This window comes from Callithrix jacchus, chromosome 11 (assembly GCF_049354715.1).
Source record: "Callithrix jacchus isolate 240 chromosome 11, calJac240_pri, whole genome shotgun sequence".
NCBI lineage: Eukaryota > Metazoa > Chordata > Mammalia > Primates > Cebidae > Callithrix > Callithrix jacchus.
The window spans coordinates 82,914,891-82,926,975 of record NC_133512.1 but is presented as its reverse complement, the minus strand read 5'-3'; the positions used below and the strand labels follow the sequence as shown (position 1 = coordinate 82,926,975).

Below are 12,085 nucleotides of genomic sequence, written 5' to 3'. Positions count from 1 at the left end.
TAATAAAATTATGTAGGTGTGTATGCTACATGTGTGTGCATGTGTGCACGTGTGAGCATGTGTGTGTGTGTTGAGTCTAGCCATCAGCATCCATTTTCCCCCTTTTAATATCATTCTAATTTCCTCATAGGGAATTGCCTCTCTCTCACTGTGTGATGTCATTGTGGGATGGTCAATACACATGTCATATTCTCTCTCCAAGTAATTCAAGGGGGTCACAGGAGGTCTCTTTCAAAAGGTCATTCTTCTCACTGCCCTATTTCAGTGGGAGATAAGTTACAGTTTCTTAGACCTTGGTCCTTAATCCTCTTCATTTCTTGGCTGTGCTTCCTCACAAAGGATTTATTATCTATACTGGCTTCTATGACATCTATAAACAGATGATTCACAAAATGCCTTCCCAGCCTGAGCTTCTCCTCTAAATTCTGTACCCAAGTATTAGTACCCTGGCAGACATGGGCGATACATTCAGACTGAAACAACTGGAGTGAGTGGATGGGAAACGGACATGATAAAAGGTCATTGGGTATTCTGGAACAAGCCAGAGCATGTCCAGAACCTGGAGAGAAAAGAAAGGTGGAGAAAGCACCTGACAAGGGCTATGGCCTGTGGTTCTGAGATGCAGCCAGCCCACAGCAACCCTGCAGGGAGGAAGGCAGAGAGATAAACATCCCCCGCATTCCCTTTCGTTCTCTGATCTGCTGCTGTTCCCCACTCAACCAACTCAATATGAAGCCAGAGGTAAAGGGATTTTAATACAGGTCAGCTTCCCAGGGCACAGAGCAGGATGGAGAAGGATGGAGAGTAGGTCTGGAGAGGCAGAGAATGTGCAGCACAACCCATCTATCCACTTGCCTACTAAAGATCTTTTGATGTCTCAAGGCACCTTAAATTCAATGTAACCCATTCATCTAACCCCTCCCTGGGTTTAGCCAGCCTAGTCCTCTGTCAGTGTTCCCAATCTTAGGAAATAGCACCATTACCAATTTAAGCAAGCCAGAAACCTGGAAATGATTCCTGACACCTCTCTTTCTCTCTCCAACCATGGTCAGTCTATAGCCAAGTTCAGCTAATTTTATGAACCCTACTTTTAGCAAAACAAAACCCACTCTCACCTGATAATTTGATCCTCAAGAAGAGTCGGGCAAGCAAGGCAAAAATCAGAGGCAGGCTCACTGAGTAGTTTCTCCTGTTTTCTGCAGCTGCCACATTCTTGTTTCTTATAAGACTATTCCTCAGCTTCTCTTCAATTCCAAGACTACAATCCATATTCTTCCTGTAAAGCCTCTTTTTGCTTCATATAGTGAGAGTTTCTGCTGCTTGAACAAGAGCCTTAATGAGTAAAGTAAAAATGTAATTAGGAACCTAACAGAAAAAGTATTTTACTCCTTAAATGTGTCATCCCTCTTCAGAGCCTACAGGACATCTGAAACCATTCTCTATTTTTAAAACATCTCCAAAAAGAAATAATTAAAGATAATTTTGTTAATTAAAAATGGTAAAGTATCACTATGTATAATTCAAACATTGCATGTACCCATATATTAACAATGGGCATCCCTCTGAGGGAGGATCAGAGGTGATTTGTTCTTTCCTCTTTGGGTCTCTAATCCCCATGTTTTCAACTGTAAATACACACTACTTTTGTAACTGGGTTTTACAAAGTAGGTAAACATTATCTTTAAAGGTAAGGGATAGTGTATCAATGCTGGAATAATAGTAAGGAAGCTTTGATACTGCATACCAAGATAAATGGCAAGAACGCAGCCATTATGGAATTGCTTTAAGAACAAAACAAAGATTTGGCTTTTGCATGGGTGGTCCCACTACACACACACACATGCACACATACACACACACACACATACACTCACAGAGAGTAGCTGAAGTCATCATTCAATAGACGTTTATTCATTTATTGAATGTCTATTTATGTCTAGGCACCTTGCAAGTCTTGGAGATACAAATGAGTGAAGCATGGCATTCATTCTTGAAATGCTTAGAGTATTGTGTAGCATTTACCCAACGTGTGGCCTCTGGACCACCTGCATCAGAGTCATCTGTGATGAATGTTAAATGAAAATACCCAGGTTATTTTCCAGGGGCTAGGAAAGAGAATACAATGGGGATGACAAACGTAATTTTTAATGATATAAGGAATTAAACAGGGAAAAAGACAAGGAACTAGGATACCATTCAGTATAAGACAAAAGCATTCAATAACATAATGCTACAGCTTCCCAACTTACTAGTTTGTAAATAACATGCCATAATGACAATATTATATAGACTTACACCATTATAAGAGTATACATGCTAGAGTTAAAAGCTGAATGCTGGCAGTGTCCATAGCTTGAAGGAATAATTAACATATTTATTAATTATCCTTCTGCTAATCCTTCAAACTGATTATATCTCCATTATAAGTCATCTGTGGACAATAATAAGAAAAGTTAAATTTGTATGGTTATCTCTGAATTAGGGTGAACTTATATTTTATACCAGGAGCCACATTCAACTGACTCTATACTAATATTGCCTTTGAGTCATAAAACATCAAGAAAATGTACATTTAAGCTTCTAAAAAAACTTGCAATGGAAATGTTAACAAAATGCTTATTTTAAAATTGTAAAGTAATACATAATTTAAAATTATAACTCCCTGTGCTGTCTTAATTGTACATTACCCTGCCTTAATTGTACATAACTCATTCATCCATACATCTGTTTATTTATTCTTTCAGTCAGTCATTCATTCAAGCATTCATATACAGAGCATGGCAGATAAGTAAGAGAAACTGTGGAGGTTCAAAGATAATTAAGCTCCTCTAACAAAAAAAAGTTTACAGATAAGACATGTGAAAGAACAGATGTGAGATAGTATGTTGTAAATACCACAAAATTAAAACATGCAAAGTACTAAGGGAGCCTGGAGGTGAGAGAGATGGTTGTCATTTGGGTTCACCAAGGCTGCCTTGCCACTGACAGCTCAGATAATGAGGGATGAGACAGACAGGCTTGGCAGCAACTTGGATGTGGGAGTGAGAGAATCAGAGATGCTTGGATCAGAGATGCTGGGTAGATAATAGGGATAATGGGAAGATGGAAGTCAAGAAGAGAAACAGATTTTGAGAGAGGAAAAATGAATTCCATAGGGACTATGTATTAGTCTGTTTTCACACTGCTATAAAGAACCACGCAAGACTAGGTAATTTACAAAGAATAGAGGTTTAGTTGACCCACAGTTCTGCATGGCTGGTGAAGCCTTGGGAAACTTACAATGGTGGCAGAAGGGGAAGCAGGCACATCTTACACAACAGCAGGCAAGAGAAAAGTGAGTGTGTGACAGTGCAGGAAAAACTGCCGTTTATAAAACCATCTGATCTGGTGAGAATTCACTCATTATCACAAGAACAGCATGGGGGAAACCACCCCCATAATCCAATCATTTCCCTCCGTGGACACAGGGGAATTACAGGTTCCTTCCTTGACATATGGGGATAACAATTTGAAATGGGATTTAGGTAGGGACACAGAGCCAAACCATATCAGACTGAATCTGATATACTAGTACGGTATTTATGGAATACTGACAGCAAGCACAGAAATTAGGACAACTAGTCTGGACTCTGAAAAGATCACAGCACTCAATGTAAGGTGGCATACAAGTCACACCCAAAGCTCTACTGCTAACTGGAAGTATGGCTTCAGTTGCATCATTTAGCCGCTTTGGTTCTCAGTTTCCCTTTCCCTCTCTACAAGGTGAAGATGCAGTGCTGAGCCCAAGTCTCCCACAGTGTGGTCTGCAATATGATTTTAGGTGGTCCACATCAAATCTTTAAAAAAATTTTTATCACTCACGTTTATGTTGATGTGTTTTAGAAAAAAAGATTGCCCAGGCCTGGCACAGTGGCTCACACCTGTAATCCCACCACTTTGGGATACTGAGATTAGAGGATCACTTGAGGCCAGCAGTTTGAGACCAGCCTGGGCAAGACAGCAAGACCCCACCTGTGTGAAAAATTTAAAAATTAGTTAGGTGTGATGGCTCAAGTAGTTCCAGCTACTTGGAAGGCCAAGGCAGGAAGATTGCTTGAGCCCAGGAAGTCAAGACTGCCATGAGACATGATTGTGCCACTGCACTCCAGCCTGGGCAACAGAGCAAGATTCTCTTAAAAAAAAAAAAAAAAAGACTGTCCAACATACTCTTCATTTTGCTGATATTTCTTTGGCTAAGTAAAGTGAGAAAGCATACTGATTTTTTCAAAATAGTAAATAAATAATACATGTAGTAAACAGGGTAAAAACACTAAAGGTCATTTGCCAATGATAGGATTGAGAAACCAAAGTTTAGGTTGTCAATAGGGTGCTCCATACTCAATAGTCCTAAGATCCTAGGTTTTATGGCATTGTCACAGGTACAACAGGAGGAGTAGATAAGACCATCAAAGGGCCAGGCACGGTGGCTCACGCCTGTAATCCCAGCACTTTGGGAGGCCAAGGTGGGTGAATCACCTGAGGTCAGGAGTTTGAAATGAGTTTGGCCAACATGGCAAAACCCTGTGTCTACTAAAAATACAGAAATTACCCGGGCATGCCATGCCTGTAATTCCAGCTACTTAGGAGGCTGAGGCAGGAGAATCACTTGAACCCAGGAGGCAGAGGTTGCAGTGAGCTGAGGTCATATCACTGCACTCCAGCCTGGGTGACAGAACAAGAGACTCTGTCTCAAAAAAAAAAAAAAGAAAGAAAGAGAATTATATGAGAAGGGAAAAGGGCTTAGGGCAGAGCACTGAGGATTTTTACATTAAGAAAGAAAGAAGGGAAGCTGGCAGGAGACAAACCAATCCTGTCAGCAGCTTTGGATGGAGTTGGGGGTACTGTGAGCAGAAGATGAGACAAATTGGAGGGGCAAGAAGCTGCCACCTTGGCTCTTTGGTCTCAGAGACGGGATGCCAGAAGCTTGTTCCATGTAGAGAGAGCTGAAGGTGGAGGCAATGAAACAACAGTTTCTTGTTCTTCCTGAGGACTTCCACATACTGAGCAGACATTCTCTTATCCTAGGATTCAGTAATCTGAGGGAACGGGGAAGGGAATTGCATTATACCATTCTTGCATTGCTATAAAGAAATACCTGAGACTGGATACTTTCCAAGAAAAGAGATGTAATTGGCTCACAGTTCTGCAGGCTGTCCAGGAAGCATAGCGCCAGTACACAATCATGGTAGAAGATGAAGACAGAGCAGGAGCAAGAGAGAGGTGAGGAAGTGCCACACACTTTTAAACAACCAGATCTCACGAGAACTCAGTCACTATTGCAAGGACAGCACCAAGGGGATGGTGTTAAAGCATTCATGAGAAATCCATCCCCATGTTCTAATTACCCTCCCACCAGGTGCTGCTTCCAACATTGGGGATTATATTTTAACATGAGATTTGGGCAGGGACAAGTATCCAAACTATATCAGGGACATTAACTGCACACAGCAGAACTACAAACAAAATCAGTCACCCCTATGTCTCACACTGTATCTGCACCTACTCTTTTAGGTATGGGTAATGCGTTCCAACTGACATTGCACTGGTGCCTGCTAAGTTTCAGATGCTATTCAAGATAGTGAGGATTTAGAAATAGTTTAGATACAGTTACTATCCCAAGGAGCCTGCAGCAAGGGAAGGAAAGCAAACATGTTTATAAATAAATTAGAATTCAGTGTGATGAGTCTAACTATAAAAACACGTGTAAGGAGCAGGAGTAATAAAGAGGAGAAAGTGAAGAACTCTGCTTGGATAAGAATAGAAGGACGGGTGGTCAGGAACGCCCAGCTAGATGTAGATGACCCCAAGTCATAAAGGAAATCTTACATTTTACATCACACACTCTGTTTAAGATTTATTCATTCGAACAATATTCACTGAATGTCTGTTATGTGCCAGACACTATTCCAAAGCAGCCAATAAAACTGACAAAAATCCCTGCTCTTACGAGTTTGTAAGTTAGTGAGGGGAGGCAGATAACAGGTAAACAACCGCACCGCATGTGAGAGGCAGTAAAGGTTGGAGGAGCTGGCGCAGTGGCTCACACCTGTAATCCCAGCACTTTGGAAGGCCAAGGCAGGCAGATCATTTGGAGCCAGGAGTTTGTGACCAACATGGTGACACCTCGTCTGTACAAAAAAATTAAAAATAGCCAGGCAAGATGGCACATGCCTGTGGACCCTGCTACTTGAGAGACTGAGAGGAGGATCACTTGAGCCCAGAAGGTTGAGGCTGCAGTGAGCTGTGATTGTACCACTGCTCTGCAGCTTTGGTGACAGAGAGATACGCTGTCTCAAAAAAAAAAAAATTGCAATGGAGAAAAATAAGATCGGAAGAGAGGATCAGGAAGGCCTGAGCGAGAGTGATTGTTATTTTTTAAAAGATATTCAGGGGAAAACTCACTAAAAACAGAATATTAAGAAAATCCCTGAAGGAGATGAGGAAGAAAGCCATGTGGACATAGAATAGTGTTCCAGGAAGAGGGAGCAGCAAGTGCAAAGGTTCTGAGAGAGAAGCATGGCTAGTGGTTCTGAGACAGACGCGCGCCCGGTGGTTCTGAGGGAGCCGCGCGCCCGGTGGTTCTGAGACAGACGCGCGCCCGGTGGTTCTGAGGGAGCCGCGCGCCCGGTGGTTCTGAGGGAGACGCGCGGCCGGTGGTTCTGAGGGAGACGCGCGCCCGGTGGTTCTGAGGGAGCCGCGCGCCCGGTGGTTCTGAGGGAGACGCGCGCCCGGTGGTTCTGAGGGAGCCGCGCGCCCGGTGGTTCTGAGGGAGCCGCGCGCCCGGTGCTTCTGAGGGAGACGCGCGCCCGGTGCTTCTGAGGGAGACGCGCGCCCGGTGCTTCTGAGGGAGACGCGCTCCCGGTGGTTCTGAGGGAGACGCGCGCCCGGTGGTTCTGAGGGAGCCGCGCGCCCGGTGGTTCTGAGGGAGATGCGTTCCGGGGACTCTGAGACAGACGCGTACCTGGTATATTTGGAGAACAGCACAGAACAAAGTGAGTGGGAGCAATGGGAGCAATAGAAAATAAATTAGAATGTTAAATCAGCGGAGTTAGATAAGTAATAAGTTAGGCGAGTTAGATAACCGGTTAGAACCAGTTCCAGTTTGAAGACAGTAAGAATGAGAAGCCTCTGAAATATCACGGGGGTGAATTATATCCAGTGGGAGTGGGCTCTGAATCTGGAGTTCATTAAGCAGCTATCTCTTGAGCATGTGCTATGTGCTAGACATTGAAAGAAGTGCTAAGGACATAGAGGTGACCCCAGACATAGTTATTCTTGTCTTCAAGGATCTCGAAATCAGACAAGTAAGCAAATACTGACAGTAAATACATAACGGCAAAGCTAAGGGTAGGTATGTTGTGCTAGGAAGCGTGTCGAAGGGGCGCCTAACACAATTATTCGGAGTGAGGGGGATCAGGGAAGTTTTCCTACAGAAGCGACCTTAAGCTAAGACTTGAAGTAGAAGCACTTTGCTCCACAAGGAGAAAATAGTGTTTCTTGACAAGTGTGAGAACCACTGTGCTCCCAAACCATCTACATAGAGCTGGGATAAGAAACAAGCCAGACATTTATATGGGGTTGCTGCTTTTCAAGGCACTGTCCACATATTATTTTATGACACCTTCACAACTGTCCTGAGAAGTAAGCAGTGCAGGGTTATTATCACCATTTTACATGTGACCAGGTTGCGGTCCAGAGAGATGACATGTCCTTGACTCCCCAAGGACACAAGACTGGTACCTGCTCTTGGAACCAGGGTATAAACATGGTTGATACATATGCAGCACTTACTATGTGTCTGGCAATATAGTAAGCACTTTACACGCAATAATCTATTTACTTCTGACAAAAATCCTATGTCATCCCCATTTTTCAGAGGAGACTGATGCACAGAAAGGTTACCTCTTGCTCAAGGCCACAAGGCCACGCAACTAGTAAGTGGTGAAGCCAGAATTCAAACTCAGTCATCTGGCACGAGAGCACACAGTCATACCCTCTGCACCATGTTGCCCATAGTTAGAAGAATCGCAGTCATTACTAAGACAAAGTGGGGATACGTGTGTGTGTGTGTGTGTGTGTGTATACGTATATAGAGGGTGGAGTGAGGTGGAACAGCTGTTCTTTCCTGGTAGTCCTGAATCACACCACTATCATTATCATCTTATCTATATTGGGATAGCCAAATGGGCTTTATAAGTGAAATATGTGTTCATTTTGCATAATCTTGTTATTAGCAAGGAGAAACTTCTCTTATGAAAGGGAGGGATGGCTTGGTTTCTATGACCTGGGAATTGTCTTGAGGTTCCTCTAGTTTTGTTGCCTCCTCCATTCATAAGCTTTCCAGATCCTGTAGAGAGTGTACAGAGAAGAGTCACACACCAGATATTACAATGCAGGGATCTGACTGCTTCAGAAATACACTGGCAGTGAGACATCCAAATGAGGGCTGTTCCTTTTAAACCCATTTCTTGAGGTGGACTCTGAGGCTGCCTTTGCTCAAAACATTTATGTGACTCTTCTTCCATTCAGAGGTGGACCCTATGGCATATAAAGAATGTTCATCCTTACAGCAAGGAACTGTGGGACTGTCTAAGGGACATCCATAGCTAAGTCTATTAATAAGATTTTCGTTCTTAGCAGCTTTATTGAAGTCTAATTTCTATACCATAAAATTCTCCCATTATGAATGTACAAGTCAATGACTTTTTATGAATGTATAGAGTCATACAACCATCACCAAAACCCAGTCTCAGGATGTTTCCATCACTGCCTAAAGCTTCCTGGTGTCAATTTTTAGTTAATCCCCACTCTCTTTCTCCTGCTTTAGGCAATCACTGATCCCATTCCATCTTGTAAATTTGCCTTTTCTAGATATTTCATATGAATGGGATCAGACAATATGTGGCTTCTTCCACTTTGCATTGTTTTCAAGGTGTTGTAGTATGTATCAGTACTTTGTTTCATTTTATTGTTGAATAGTATTTCATAATGCATGTACATTTTGTTTACTCATTCACCTGTTGATGGGCATTTAGGTTATTTCTAGTTTTTGGCTATTATGAATAATGCTGCTATAAACATTTACATGCATGTCTCTCTGTGGGCATGTTTTCATTTCTATAGAATAAGTACTTTTTAAAAAAATTGTGACTGAGTTTCGCTCTTGTTGCCCAGGCTAGAGTGCAATAGCACGATCTCGGCTCACTGCAACCTTTGTCGCCTGGGTTCAAGGAATCCTCCTGCCTCAGCCTCTTGAGTAGCTGAGACTACAGGTGCAAACCACTGACATGCCTGGCTAATTTTTGTATTTTTTGTAGAGATGAAGTTTTGCCGTGCTGGTCTGGAACTCCTGACCTCAAGTGACTCATCTGCCTCAGCCTCCCAAAGTGCTAGGATTACCATGACTGGCTTAGTATTTTACTCTTTTTTGTACCAAGTAACCAAGTATTTTATTCTTTTTGTACCAAATAAAGTATGGATGTATTGACCTTGGGCTGGGTGGACAGCTGGAGCGTTACCCTTACTGCGGTTCCGGCAGCTGACAGCGCTGGGATCTGGGTAGACGGTATGCGTTGGTCTCAGGATTTGTTCCGCTTCTTGTGGAGATCGCTGTCACGGGAGGTGAAGGAGCACGTGGGCACCGACCAGTTCGGGAACAAATACTACTATATCGCGGGGTACAAGAACTGGAGAGGACAAACTATTCGAGAGAAAAGAATTGTAGAAGCAGCAAAAAAACAAGAAGTAGACTATGAACCAGGGGATATTCCTACAGAATGGGAAGCTTGGATTAGAAGAACAAGAAAGACTCCACCTACTATGGAGGAAATACTAAAGAATGAAAAATACAGAGAAGAAATCAAAATAAAAAGCCGAGAGTTTTATGAAAAAGAAAAAGTCCTTAGTAAAGAGACCAATGAAGAACTCTTGGCTCCACCAGCTGACACTCAAATTAAAGGACATGCCTCTGCTCCATACTTTGGAAAGGAAGAACCCTCAGTGTCTCCCAGCAGCACTGGTAAAACCTATCAGCCAGGATCCTGGATGCCACAAGATGGCAAGAGCCCCAGTAAATGAATGCATCATGGTCAAATCTTTTCGTGTATATGAGTGTGACTATTTTAACAAATAAAAGAAATCAAAAGTGAAAAAAAAAAAAAGTATGGATGTATTATACTTTTTAATCAAATGAATTCATCAGCTGATGGTCATTGAGTTGTTTTTACTTCTTGGCTATTATGAATAATGTTATAAACATTTGTGCACACATTTTTGTGTGGACATGTTTTGAATTTTCAATTCTCTTGGGTATATATCTAGGAGTAGACTTGCTGGGTCATATGCAAACTCTAAGTTTAACTTTTAGAGGAACTGCTAAACTGTTTTCTGAAGTAGCAGTACCATGTTACATTCCCATAGGCAATGTATGAGGGCTCCAATTTTTCCACATTCTCAGCGATGTTTGTTATCTGTATTTTTTTCTTAATAGCCATTCTAGTGGGTGTTGAATACCGTTTTTGATCAGGTTTTGGCAAAATTAAGTAAAACTAATACCACCAACAAGAACAAGAATAAGAATCCCAGAGGTTAACAGCAATGTAAAAAAGGAGTTCTTGTGTGGTACATGATTTGACTATTAAAAATTCCCAAATAGTTGCTCTATAATAGTCTCTCCAGACTGTTATATAATAATTAATAGTTTCTCCAAACCATAGCATTGTATATTGAACATGGCTTTCAGTGGGCAACACTAATCTCTCCCCACTTCTGTCTGATTGTACAGAGGCTTTGGAGAGTCATAGATGCCACATATGAAGACAAATTAGTAAGACTCCTTTGGAGGGCAATTTAGCAATAAAGTTTCAGAAGACTTAGACTCAAAAATTTCAGCTCTCAGAATTTATCCTAAGAAATTTAGAATTCATCTCTGATTCTGGTCGGAATTTATCTCTAGTTAGAGACACTCAAAATGTATGCACAAGGATGTTTATTGCAGTATTATTTATAAAGACAGTTACTAAAGACTTTAAATCTTTGAATCTTTACATCTTTGTTATTATCCATATTTTTTAAATGTTCTATGGTTCCTTTATATAAGGAAATTCAGCATAAGTGTTATTTGTTATCTCTATTCCATCGCAACGGTCTAGTTCAGGGATGCCTTTCTTTTTTCTTTTCTTTTTTTTTTTTTTTAGACGGAGTTTCGCTCTTGTTACCCAGGCTGGAGTGCAATGGCGCAATCTCGGCTCACCGCAACCTCCGCCTCCTGGGCTCAGGCAATTCTCCTGCCTCAGCCTCCTGAGTAGCTGGGATTACAGGCACGCGCCACCATACCCAGCTAATTTTTTGTATTTTTAGTAGCGACGGGGTTTCACCATGTTGACCTGGATGGTCTCAATCTCTTGACCTTGTGATCCACCCGCCTCGGCCTCCCAAAGTGCTGGGATTACAGGCGTGAGCCACCGCGCCCGGCCCAAGGATGCCTTTCTTGATGCCTTTCTCAGTCATCCCGTGATTCCTCTTCCTTGGCATTTCAGGTGCATCTAGGTGTGGGTCCGAAGCAAAAAACAATGAGAGAGGGATTGCTTGTAATGGCAGAGACCTGTCACTAAATGTGACTTATTAACCAGGTTTCTAACTATTCAAGAAACCAATTATACTTCTTTTGCATATTTAAGAGTTGTTTCTGAGATCATCAACAAGCCGGGAAAAAATTCTTTTCCTAAATTAGGCTGTGAAAATTCGCTTTTAGCCAGCTCAGCAGCAGTTAATGACACCTAGGATGATTCTCAAGAGCATAAGATTGCAACATCCCTGAGTTGAGCCTCTGGAGTTTACTGCTGGTTTACTCCTGTAACTAAGGAGAGAAGCTATTACATGCAGACAGTGATCCATGGCAAAATCTCAGAAGACTCCTCTGTAGTGAGTTAATCAAATAATAACAACCTTGTAGTAATAGTTATGCTCCAACAGCCATGCAGCTTCCTAGAAACTGCTTATTAAACCTCCGACCATTACACATACTTCATGAGCAGTTTCACTAACA

General features: G+C 42.1%; 1 pseudogene across 1 annotated transcript; it reads left to right on the top strand.

Moving 5' to 3' along the window:
* Window positions 1-6,648: 6,648 nt before the first annotated feature.
* LOC144578276 (NADH dehydrogenase [ubiquinone] 1 alpha subcomplex assembly factor 2 pseudogene) lies at window positions 6,649-10,199 on the top strand (annotated as a pseudogene). The gene is made up of 2 exons (XR_013523749.1): window positions 6,649-7,031; window positions 9,357-10,199. The product of XR_013523749.1 is annotated as an NADH dehydrogenase [ubiquinone] 1 alpha subcomplex assembly factor 2 pseudogene (transcript).
* Window positions 10,200-12,085: the final 1,886 nt, after the last annotated feature.